The 13,152-nt window shown below is 39.5% G+C and overlaps 1 protein-coding gene across 4 annotated transcripts in view; it reads left to right on the plus strand.

Annotated features, from left to right (window-relative positions):
• The window catches only part of BLTP3B (bridge-like lipid transfer protein family member 3B), a 90,501-nt gene that overhangs the window by 7,268 nt on the left and 70,081 nt on the right, over window positions 1-13,152 (plus strand). The window contains exon 2 of one of the 4 annotated variants that reach the window (XM_021675572.2): window positions 6,809-6,954. The exons of the other annotated variants lie outside the window; for them this stretch is intronic. The gene's annotated coding sequence lies outside the window, so the exon portion shown is untranslated. The remainder of the gene's footprint in view (window positions 1-6,808; window positions 6,955-13,152) is intronic. 4 annotated transcript variants of the gene reach the window in all.

Here is a 13,152-nt window from a genome sequence, read left to right on the forward strand (position 1 = left end):
TCAGTGTGTTAAATGCTACTGAAAAAGTAACACAGGGAATGGGGATGGGAAGTATAGGAAATTGGAGATGGAGTTGGCTATTTTAAATCTGGTGATTGGGAAGGCTTAATTGAGAAAGTAATATTCAAGGCTGGGTGTGGTGGTTCACACCTGTAATCTCAGCACTTTGGAAGGCTGAGGTGGGTGGATCACAAGGTCAGGCATTCGAGACCAGCCTGGCCAACTTGGTGAAACCCTGTCTCTACTAAAAATACAAAAATTAGCTGGGCATGGTGGCATGTGCCTATAATTCCAGCTACTTGAGAGGCTGACATGGGAGGATTGCTTGAGCCCAGGAGGCAGAGGTGGCAGTGAACTGGGATTGCACCACTATACTTCAGCCTGCAGAGTGAGACCCTGTCTCAAAAAAAAAAAAGAAAAAAGAAATTAATATTTGAGAAGAGACCTGAGAGGGATGGTGGGAACAAATACAAAGGCTACAGAGTTGGGAACTTGTTTGATATTTTTAAAATGTATGAAGGCCACCAATATAGGTGGAGAGAGTAAAGTGAGAAGAGGAAAATGAGATCAAAGAGAAAAGGCCCAGATCATTTGGGACCTTGTAGTGACTTTGGCTTTTACTCTATGAGATTGGAAGCCACTGGGAAGCCTTGAGCCAGATATGTGGCGGGCACTTGTAATCCCAGCCACTCGGGAGACTGAGGCAGGAGAATCGCTTGAACCCGGGAGGCGGAGGTTGCAGTGAGCCGAGATCGGGCCACTGCACTCCAGCCTGGGTAACAGAGCAAGACTCTGTCTCAAAAAAAAAAAAAAAAAAAATCTAACTTTCGAGAAGATCAGGAGTTTGTTTTGGATGTGTTAATTTGGATGAAAGTTAGATTTTTTTTTTTTTTTTTGAGACAGTCTTGCTCTGTTGCCCAGGCTGGAGTGCAGTGGCCCGATCTCGGCTCACTGCAACCTCCGCCTCCCGGGTTCAAGCGATTCTCCTGCCTCAGCCTCTCGAGTGACTGGGATTACAGGTGCCCGCCGCATATCTGACTAACTTTTTTTTTTTTTTTTTTGTATTTTTAGGAGAGATGGGGTTTTACCATGTTGGCCAGGCTGGTCTCGAACTGCCGACATCAAGTGATCCACCCGCCTCAGCCACCCAAAGAGCTGAGATTATAGGCCTGAGCCACTGCGCCTGGCCTGAATGTTAGTTATTTAATTGGAGATGTCCTCCCTTTTATTTGTCATCTAATTTAGACTAACATGTTTTAGTCTGACAACAATGAAAATATATTTGTGGTTATCCTTTAGCTTATGCAATAAATAATTACTGCAAAGTGAATTGTGACTTGAATTTTCAGGGGTGGGTTTTTTGGTATTGTTGTTGTTTTCCTTTTAAGTGCATGCACTACAATAGTCCTCCTCCATGGGCAGCACATTTCAAGACCCTCAGTGGATACCTGAAACTGCAGATAGTACTGAATTAACTATAGTATATTGTATTTTTTTCTTTATGTACATCCCTCTGGAATTTAATTTATAAATTAGCCATGATAAGAGATTAACAAAAACTAATAATGAAATAGAACAATTATAACAATATCTGTATATTGTAATAAAAGTTATGTGAATGCGATCTCTCTCTTTTTCAAATTATCATACTGTACCACAGGTAACTAAAACCATGGAAAGGGAAATCTTGGGTAAGGGAGGACTACTGTATATAGTTGGTGTCTTTTTCTTTCAGATTAATTTCCAACTGAAACCAGATACTGATTCTTGTTGAATGCTTGGTCTAGGAAATGTTGCATTATTAGCATCCTAGAATCCAGGAATCAGAAGGGATTTGTTCCTGTGTCAGAGAAGGAAATTATTAAAACGTTGACATTTGTGACTTGTCCAAGATCTCACAGATAGTGCCTAGTGGCAGAGTCACTGATCTTGTACCCTTTTCATTTGATTTTTCTGTGCTGCCTGTTAGGGTGTTTCCTACCCACTCCCACCCCACCTCAACAATTTGCTTTTCTTTTTACCCAGTTTTCAACACTACTCTTACTAAGGTGTTTTACCATCCTGCTGCAGTATCCTTTAGGAGATTCTTTTATGACTTGAGAATCATTTGACTCTGAAGTCCTTTGAAGTTGGAGGAATATAACATTTTGACTCAGCAATTCTTCAAAGTTGGGGGATGTCCCAGGCCATTTTGTGTTGCTATAAAAGATTACCCGAGGCTGGGTAATTTGTTAAAAAAAAAAAAAAAAAAAAAGATTTTATTTACTTACTTTTGAGACAGAGTCTCACTCCATTACTCAGGCTGGAGAGCCGTGGCGCAATCTTGGCTCACTGTAACCTCCACCTCTCAGGCTTAAGCATTTCTTCTGCCTCAGCCTCCCTAGTAGCCGGGATTACAGGCATGTGCCACCACACCTGGATAATTTTTGTATTTTTAGTAGAGACAGGGTTTCGCCCTGTAGGCCAGGCTGGTCTCAAACTCCTGGCCTCAAGTGATCCACCTGCCTCGGCTTCCCAAAGTGCTGGGATTACACCGCACCTGGCCAAAAAAAAAGAGATTTATTTATAAAGAAAAGAGGTTTATTTAGCTCATGGTTCTGGCTGAGAAGTTCAAGGGCATGGTGCTGGCTTCCAGATAGGGCTTTATGCTGCATAAGAACATAGTGAAGAAGGTAAAGGGGAAGTAGACATTTGAAGAGGGGAGAACCTGAGGGGTGGCCTGGTTTTATAACAACCTACTCATGTGGAAACTCATTTATTTTCTGTGAGAACTTACTACTGCAAGAACAATACCAAGCCATTTATAAGGAATCTGCCCCTGCGATTTATAATTTATTAGGAAGACCCAAACTCTTCCCACTAGGCCCCACGTGATCCCAACACTGTCACATTGGGGATCACTTTTCAATATGAATTTTCGTGGGGGCAAATAAACCATATTCAGACATTAGCAGGGCAATACAATTTCTCTATTTTTTTCTTTTTATTGAATAATTTTCCTTTTTTGCAGGATTACACTTTGCCTTGGTACTGCAGTTTAAACACTTTTTAAATAAGTTGATCTCTTATTGAATACATGCGTTTTAAATTCTGCATATTACATGCTTAGGATGAATAATTTTTTTTATTAAATATTGGTATTTAACAGTGGGTATTAGTGGCTGGAGTTCAGTTTGAATGTAAGTTACAAGTAAAATACTTTTGGCTATTTCCATAAGTGAAAATCGAGTAGTTATCATATTAAAATCAGGTTATTCAAATAAAATTGAAGCCAGTATGATTCAGGATATAATTTATTGTTTGGTTTTTCAGACATTAGATTTACTGATAGTTTGTTTGACAATTTATTGATTTATTTTGAGATTATTCCCAGCCATGATGAATGTTGTATATAAATTTTGAATTTCCATGTTAGTCATCAACTAGGCTGATTTTGAACTTTATGTGTATATATTCCTTTTCTACCCAAAAATACTACTAAGAAAGAGATCTCTGGCTTCTTTTTACTAGTATAGCATCAAAGGTTTTCCTCTACTGTAGTCTATATGTCTCACTCTCACCCGGGCTGGAGTGCAGTGGCGCAATCTCAGCTCACTTCAACCTCCGCCACCTGGGTTCAAGCGACTCTTCTGCCTCAGCCTCCCAAGTAGCTGGGACTACAGGCACATGCCACCACACCCAACTAATTTTTGTATTTTTTTTTTAGTAGAGACCGGGTTTCACTATATTGACCAGGCTGGTCTTGAACGCCTGACCTCGTGATCCACCCGCCTCAGCATCCCAGAGTGCTGGGATTACAGGCATGAGCCACTGTGCCCAGCCAAAAATTTTAAAAAATAAATTTTAAAAAATTTATTTTAAAAGTTTAATTAATTTATTTTTGATACAAGGTCTTGCTCTGTCTCCCCAGATGGAATACAGTGGCGTGATTACTCTTCACTGCAGCCTCGACTTCCCAGGCTCTGGCGATCCTCCTACTTCAGCCCCCTAAGTAGTGGGGACTACAGGTGTGCACCACCATGCCTGGCAAGTTATTGTATTTTTGGTAGAGATGGGTTTTTGCCATGTTGCCCAGGCTTTTCTCAAACTCTTGAACTCAAGCAATCCACCCTCTTTGGCCTCTCAAAGTGCTAGGATTATGGGTGTGAGCAACTATTTGTAAATCTTTTCTGTGTACTTTTGTTGTTAGGGATGAATATTTGGGAATAAACTTTGTGACACCAGAAAATTCAGTGATTTTAAGATTTTGCAAAAAATTGTATATATGTGTGTATATATATGTATGTATTTTTTTGAGATGGAGTTTCATTCTTGTCACCCAGGCTGAAGTGCAATGGCATGACCTCTGCTCACTGCAGCCCCCACCTCCTGAGTTCAACCAATTCTCTTGCCTTGGCCTCCCAAGTAACTGGGATTACAGGCATGTGCTACCATGCCCTGCTAATTTTTTTGCTTTTAGTAGAGATGGGGTTTCACCATGTTGGCCAGACTGATTTCGAACTCCTGACCTCAGGTGATCCTCCCGCCTTGGCCTCCCAAAGTGCTGGGATTACAGGGGTGAGCCACCACACCTGGCCACTATTTTTATATATTAGATTGTGTTTTTGTTCTAACTTATTAATTTTTTTTTTTTTTTTTGAGATGGCATTTTGCTCTTGCTGCCCAGGATGGAGTACAATGGCACGATCTCAGCTCACTGCAACCTCCACCTTCTGGGTTCAAGGGATCTCCTGCCTCAGTAGCTGGGATTACAGGCATGCACCACCACACCTGACTAATTTTGTATTTTTCGTAGAGATGGAGTTTATCCATGCTGGTCAGGCCGGTCTCGAACTCCTGACTTCAGGTGATCCGCCTGCCTTGGCCTCCCAAAATGCTGGGATTACAGGTGTGAGCCACTGCGCCTGGCCCCAACTTGTTACTTTTGCTGTGCTGCAATTTTATATATAACTGAAATGCACTATAAAGAGGGGCATCCATAAAATGTAAGATTTATTTTTAAAGAATACAGGTATTGAGTATGATTTTGATTATCCTCATTAGTAGATTGTTCATTCCTACCAGTACTTAAGGAAGAGTCTGTAAAATATACAAATAAAATTACGATATAGGAATGTCTTCTGGAAACAGTCTGGTAGATGGGTGAATAAATAGAATTCAGGATAGAATGTGACTCTTATGAGAGAGTCACAAGCAAAACGCTATGCAACCTTAACAGAAAAAGAGACAGTGAGACAGAGGTGGTCTGAATGTCTGAGAAGCTTGCGAAGAAGTAATGAAAAGGGCCAGGTACAGTGGCTCACACATGTAATTCCAGCGCTTTAGGAGGCTGAGGTGGTTGGATCACCTGAGGTCAGGAGTTCAAGACCAGCCTGACCAACATGGTAAAACCTTGTCTCTACTAAAAATACAAAAAAAGTATCTGGGTGTGGTGGTGCACACCTGTAATCCCAGCTACTCAGGAGGCTGAAGCAGGAGAATCACTTGAACTCAGGATGCAGAGGCTTCAATGAGCCAAGATCGTGCCACACTGTACTCCAGCCTGGGCAACAGAGCGAGAGTCCATCTCAAGAAAAAAATAAAGGACATAAATGACAGCTTGAGAGTAATAAAATAGTTATTAAATCTGTTTTCCTGGACTAGGGCATGTATACAAAAGAAATATTTAAGGCAAATATCCAGAGAAGTTAAGGGTAATTTTTTAGGTCCTCCAAATTTGATTGCAATTTAACTTTCCAGTATTACAGTTTTCTCCTTTGTTTCTCACCCATCTTTTGTTGTCTTATTCCTGCAGCCAAATTTTCTGCATCTCTTCATAATAGGCCATCTTCTCTCAGCTTTATTTTAGTTGTACATTTTTCTGTGGGTAGCTTTAACAAGGCTAATCATTGGTCTCTTCCATTTTAAAAGTCCTTTAGGTCTTAAAGCATATCCTGTTTATTTTATTAAAACAAATGCTTCATTTTTTGTTGTGTAGATAGTCATCACTTTAAAGGCAGAATCACCCTGATATGTTTAAGAAGCCAGGGACTGTGCTTCTCTTGTTCACCATTGTTTCTTTAGCATCTGCCACAGGACTGCAGTACATAGTAGTTGTTCAAAAACAATTTTAACTGACCAGAGAAACAAATTTGTACTACTTTGTCCCCCATAGAATACATAGAACATAAACTGGTTGCCCTGAATACATTTTTGGCAGGTTTAACTAGTTGACTCATATTCAGAAAATTTAGATTAAAAGCTTTTTTTCCTACCATGAATACTATAGTTTTTCCATTTATTTTTGAGTATATGGATATGACCTATTGCTGGATATCTCTTTGGTTTTTGGATTTTTTTTAATGGGTAGCTTTATGCCTCAGTATTCTCGGTGAAATGAGGATTACAGTTAAAAGTGGGGCTTTTGGCACTTAAACCAATTTGATAATCTGTATGTGTAGATTGCTTGCTTTATAGATTGCTTGTCTTAATTGATTTCATTTAATGTAAATTATACAGTTCATCTTTTGTATAACTTCTACAACATAGTATCTCATTTTTGTTAATTAACATTTTAATATAAAATTAAAAAGATAATGTGAATGTAATTGGGGAGTAGTAATAACAGTTGTGATAGAATGAAGAAAATCCTAGATGGTTAATTCATCTTAGAATTTAGGCAGTTTGCCTTTAGTTAATCCAGTGTGAAATGCAACTGTATTTTTTTTCCAAAGTGCACCACAGCTAAATTTTGTTATCATCATTCCTTTCCTCTTCCTTCCCTTAAACTTGCTCCCTTCTGTGTCCCCTGTGTACCCATTCCCTGCAGCGTTCCCTGCTGGCTGTGGTGGAGATTGGTGTGCTGTGAATTGCATAATCACCCAAATGAGTACCAGAGGAGTCTAAGAAACCCTGGCAACTGACTGCTTGCTTTCACCAGGAATAGGGACCTTTTTCTGAATTTCCTGCCCTCAGGTAATACTTCTATTCCCCATCCTTTTTTTTTTTAATTCTATAAATCCAAGTACTTAATATGCCCCACATAAAGATACTTTGAGAATATTTTCTTACTGTTTTAGTCAGATACTTATTTCATTTTCTTTACTATGTAGCTAGAAGCTCATAAAATTCCTCTCTCAGAGTGTTTTCTCTTTTTTTTTTTTTGAGACGGAGTCTCCCCTGTCATCAGTGTCTTTTCTAATAGATAAGATTTGGCAACATATTTAAAGTTACAACCAGCTCTTCCTGATGTTGCAAGAGTTTTTTAACTTCCTGCAAGCTATTTGTAAATAGTAGTTAGCATTTGATCTACTTTTAAATGAATAGGTAGGGCTTCTTAGTTTAATATAATTAGTGAGGTACATAGGCTCCTTTGATGAGGATGTTTTGAATAATTCTTTCATTCATCATTGAGGGATTTAAGAATTTATTTTGTGTATTTAATGTTAGTTATAATCTTTATCAAAGAGATTGAAATAAGGATCACAAATAGCAGTGCAAATGGATTTATTATTATTATTATTATTTTTGAGGCAGGGGGATGGTAGGGGGATAAGGTGTTGCTCTGTTGCCCAGGCTAGAGTGCAGTCACAACTCACTGTAACCTCAAACTCCTGGGCCCAAGTGATCCTCCTGCCTCAGCTTCCAGAGTAGCTGAGACTACAGGCACACACCTCATGTCTGGCTGAGTTTTAAAATTTTTATAGAAATGAAGTCTCACTGTGTTGGCCAGGCTGGTCTCAAAACTCCTGGGCTCAAGCAGTCCTCCTACCTAGGCCTCCCAAAGTGCTGGGATTACAGGTATGTACCAGCATGCTCTGCCAGGATTCATCTTTGAAGAGTATAAGAGTTTTACCCTATTCTCTTCTACCCTCTCCTGCTCTTTTAAAAATTTCGTTATCAGGGAAAGCAATTATGTTATAAAACCAGTGAAAAACCTAGAAATTCATGTCACTGAATACTTCTAATTCTTGGGAAATTTATCTACATAAATACTTTGAACTTCCAAAAGTCTTGTCGTAAATTGTTAAACATCACGAGTAGAATTGTACAACTTATTACATACTTACCTTAAGAGTAATGGAGAATTGATAAACTTGTTGATTGTATGCTAGCTAGCAATTGTATAGGTCTAGTGACCTAAATATTGTTTTCTGTTCTTGTCTGCATTGATTCCATGCTTTCATTTGGGAACCTGGATCTCAAAATTCCAAGGGAAAGGTATCAAGCTTTAACCTCAGGTAGCAACCTTTGAGATTCACTTTAGTATATTAATAGTTAAGGTCTTTTGTTGTTTATAATGGCTTTCAAGGATGGTTCTGATTTTGTGTATACCTCTCGCAAATCCTCTGAGACACATGCTGGTGAAGTGTAGTCACAACTGTAGCCCTTTTTCTAGATTATACCTCCTTAAAACATATATTTTTTCTGGCCTGGTTTATGCTTAGCTTATTGAAGGTGAAGTGTTATGACTATATTCCAAGTTTTAACCATACCTATCCATGTGTTTATTCAAGTCATTTACCAAGATTAATTACTTTTTCTTCTTTACCTTCTTGTTTTAATCAGTCATGATTACTTTTTATTGAAATAACGATTGAATTTTATTGAAATAACTATTGAAATAATTTATTGAAATAACTAGGTTCTTTATCCTGAACCTAGGATATAGCAGGCTGCTTGGAACAAAGTAGTTATCAGTAAGATTTAAATCTCTCTCCTTATCAGATTTCATTAATTATTTATTGCATTAGTTGTTGCAACTAAATGCTAAGTGTTTTCATGTCCTTTGGGTCTTATATTCTGTATTCCATCCTTGGCACTGTTAAGAGAAAGATGTTTCCAAAATGCTAATCTTAACATTTAATTTTTTGCTAAAAATCTTTTAATGGCTCCTGTTCAAGCTTTCTTTTTTTAATAAATGTTGTTTATAACATTCGAATTTTTGTACCCAAAAAGATTTTAAAATAGAACTTTGCTGCGCAAAATAGACAAAAGTAGAGCCTCTCTGGTTGAATCAGTAATTGTTGGGGCGGGGGGTGGTTCCTCTGGCATATTCTTTCTTTTTTTTTTCCTCCTCTTACCTGGGTTGACTGAACCATGAGCAGTCTTCTTAGGGACACTATAGGAACAACACTGATGTATAGGATAAAACCCATATTCCTTGGCATGGAAAACAAGAGCGCTTCATGATCTGGCTTCAGTTGGCTTCTCAAGGCATATTGTTTCTTTCCAGACTACCAGATGCCTTATCTTACGTCTGTGCCTACTGTATGTGACCCTATAATCTTGAACATGCTGCTGCCTCTGCCTGAAATGTCCTTCTCTCTGCCTTATTCACTTGGCAGAAACTTACTCTTAAAAACATAGCTTGAGTGCTGCCTACTTTTATGAAGCCTTCCCAAAGACGTCTTTACTATTTTCTTTATTTTAATAGATACAGAGTCTCACTCTTTTCCCAGGCTGTTCTTGAACTCCTGGGCTCAAGTGATCCTCACACCTCAGCCTCCCAAAGTGTTGGGATTACAAGTGTGAGCCACTGTGCTCAGACATCTTCTTTACTATTAACAGAATTGGTCTTCGCCCTTTTCCTTGTGCCTCCATTTTATCCTGTTATTATTTTTATTATCTATCACATAGTACCCAGTACATAGTAAAATCATAACAAATTGCAGTGATTTATTTATATGCTTGCTTCTAATATTAAAATGTGAAGTTCTTGAAAACAGTAACTATTTCTTATTTAAGTTTCCCAAGAGGCTAATGAGTGACTGGCAAATAGTAGGCACTCAGTTTTTGCTATGTAGGATATATGTCTAGTTGTGTCAGATCTTTGAGTATTTCAATAAAATCTAGATGCCTGGATTCTATTCCATTCCCTCCCCTTCCCCTCCCCTTTCCCTCCTATTCCCCTCTCCCTTCCCCTCCCCTTCCCCTCCACTTCTCCTTCCCCTTCCCCTTCCTTCCTCCCTGGTCTCATTCTGTTACCCATACTGGAGTGCTATGGCATGATCACAGCTCACTGCAGCCTTGACCTTCTAGGTGCAAGTTGAGACCACAGGTGCACCACCGTGCTTGGCTAGTGTTTTATTTTTCCTAGAGATGGGGTCTCCCTGTGTTTCCCAGACTGGTCTTGAACTCTTGACCTCAAGTAATCCTCCTGCTTTGGGCCTCCCAAAGTGTGGGGATTCTAGGCATTAGCCACCATACCCAGCCTGATGTCCAGCCTCCAGGTTCCAGCGATTCTCCTGCCTCAGTCTCCCCAAGTAACTATAATTATAGGCATGCGCCACCATGCCTGGCTAATTTTTGTGTTTTTAGTAGAGACGGGGTTTCACCATGTTGGCCAGGATGATCTGGAACTCCTGACCTCAGGTGATCCACCCATCTTGGCCTCCCAAAGTGTTGGGATTACAAATGTGAGTAACTGCACCCGACCTCAATGCCCTTATTTTGATGTAAGGTCTACTCACACTTTTTTTTGGTCAGGGTCCCTCTCTGTCACCCAGGTGGGAGTGTAGTGGTGTGATCATAAATCAGTGCAGCTTTGAACTCCTGGGATCAAACAGTCCTCCTGCCTCTGCTTTCCAAGTGGTTAGGACTACACGTGTGCCACCATGCCCAGCTAATTTTTAATTTTTTAAAAATTTTGTAGAGACAGGATCTCTGTGTTGTCCAGGCTGATTTCAAACTCCTGATGTCAAGCAGTCCTCCTGCCTCAGCCTCCTTCAGTGCTAGGATTACAGGTGATGCAGCCTCAAACTTCTTGGCTCAAGCGATCCTCCTGCCTCAGCCTCCCAAGTAGCTAGGTGTACAGGCATGTACTACCATGCCTGGCTAATTAAAAAAAAAATTCTTATAGGGATGAGGTCTTGCTGTATTTCCCAGGCTGATCTCGAACTCCTGACTTCAAGCAGTCTTTCTGCCTTGGCCTACCAGAGTGCTGAGGGTACAGGCATAAGCCACAATGCCAAGCTTTCCTATTTTTAAAAACACTATGTGGGCCAGACAAATAGTATCTGTGGGCAGAACATAGCTCACAGACTGCCAGTTTTGAGTCTTTCATTCTTTAAATGTTTATTTGGAGAAACCGGTTATATGAGATTGATTTTTTTAATTACACGTGTAACTACAAGAATAACCAAACCAAACAAACTCTGTGTAAATTGAGAATGTGTTTTTTAAAAAAAGGCAGTTTAAGCCATTGGGAGCATACTTTGATTCTTGTTCCATTAACATCGTAGGTTTTATTTTTAAAAAAATTTATGCCTTGACATTAATCGAACCCAAAGAGCCTGTCATTCAGAAGTTCTGGAGACCCGGACTTGTAACAGTTTTGGTTGGGGAGGACCAGGGCTGTGGGGAGCAGTCTTGAGACTGAGCCTTCACCATGTGGGATGTGGAATCTGATACCATCTCCAGGTAGACAGTGTCTGAACTGAATTGGAGGGCATTGGTGTCCACTGCTTGGTGTGTTGGGGAGAAAACTCCACACACATGGTTACAGACTTTTTCTGTGTTGATGATTATTGTTGTGTGAGCAGAGGAACAACATGGTTAGAGAGTTTCCCTATACCACAGCACTCAGTTCCTTCTAAAATACTATATGTTTTAAAAATTTATTATTTATTGTTTTTGGCTCTGTCTGCCCTGACTATAGTAAGCCCTACAAGGCAAAGATCTTTGTCTGTTTGTTCTCTGATACATCCCAAGCACCCGGAATGGTGCCTGCCACATAGTAGGTCCTTAGTAAATATTTGTTGAATATACAACACCCTCAATCTGTCAGACACTCTGCTAGGGACTGAGGACAAGGTCCCTGCTCTTCTGTAGCTGATCTTAGAGTTGGGGAATGGCAAACATGAGAGAAGACAAGTAATTACAAATTCTGGTAGACCACGAAGATCAAAGTGGATGAAGTGAAGAGAGCATGGGGCAGGAGGAGAGAGGAGAGAATCTGCTCTGAAGGGATGATGAGTTAGGGTAAACCTAGGAGATGAGAAAGATGGGAGAGTGAAAAGCATGCCAGGCACAGGGAACTGCATGTCCAACTGTTCTCAGGTGAGAAAGAACTTGGCTTTCTCTAGGAACAGACAGAAAGAAGGCAAGGGATCCTAAGGGAGATGGTGCAAGGGCTTATGGGCCTTGGGGGAGTTTGGAGTTTATTCAAAATGTAGTAGAGAAGAGAGCTCTTGAAGAGTTTTCAGCAGGGGTGTGGCATGTGGGATTTGTGTAAAGCAGGGAGCAAACTACAGCTCCAAAGGCCTACTTTGGCTCACTGCCTGTTTCTGGAAACAAAGTTTTATTGGATCACAGGCACACCATTAGTTTTCTTAGGAGTTACAAAGGCAGAGTTTATGAAAAACAAATAAAAATAAATGTCTATGCCTGGAATATATGCTAAGTCTTAAAAATTTACATTGAAAGCTCCTTGAGGGTGAGAGTTGCCATATATTGCTACAATGCTCAGTAAATATGGTTGAATTGAAAATTTATCAGCATGATAATAGAATGGTAACTGATCCTAAAATAACTCTTAAGTTACAGTTGTACAGGTTTGATTATAGTCTGGGCTCTACTTTAGTGTGACCTTCAGCATTTAACTTAACCTCTCTAGGCTTCACATTCTCTGCTATAAAATGAGCAAGTTGATTAAATTATTTGAAATTCTTTGTAGTATGAGGACAGCCTATGGCTCTACTTTTTTTTTTAAGCTTAAAATTGCTTCTAATATCTTCATTAGATGGCAGATGCAATGGGATGATTTTCAAAAGGCCATAGTTCTAATACCTTATATATTTGTATTCCCTTGTATTTTATTAATAGTTAACAAGTTCATTTATTTTCATTTATTATTTGATATGGAGTCTCACTATGTTGCTCAGGCTGGTCTGGAACTCCTGGGCTTAAGTGATCCCACCTTAGCCTCCTGAGTATCTGGGATTACAGGTAGGCACCACCATGCCTGGCTAACTCATTATTTTTTAAGTTATGTACATCTGCACATACATGCATGTATATATTGTATGTATGTATCCCATTTGAACAGCTTTATTAAAATATAACTGATTTATATATAGTAAACTACACATATTTAAGGTGTACAATTTGCTGAAAAAAATTTTTTTTGAGACGGAGTTTTGCTCTTGTTGCCCAGGCTGGAGTGCAATGACG

The sequence above is a fragment of the Aotus nancymaae genome, unplaced genomic scaffold (assembly GCF_030222135.1).
Source record: "Aotus nancymaae isolate 86718 unplaced genomic scaffold, 86718_ANA_hifiasm-v0.15.2.pri h1tg000016l, whole genome shotgun sequence".
Taxonomy (NCBI): Eukaryota; Metazoa; Chordata; class Mammalia; order Primates; family Aotidae; genus Aotus; species Aotus nancymaae.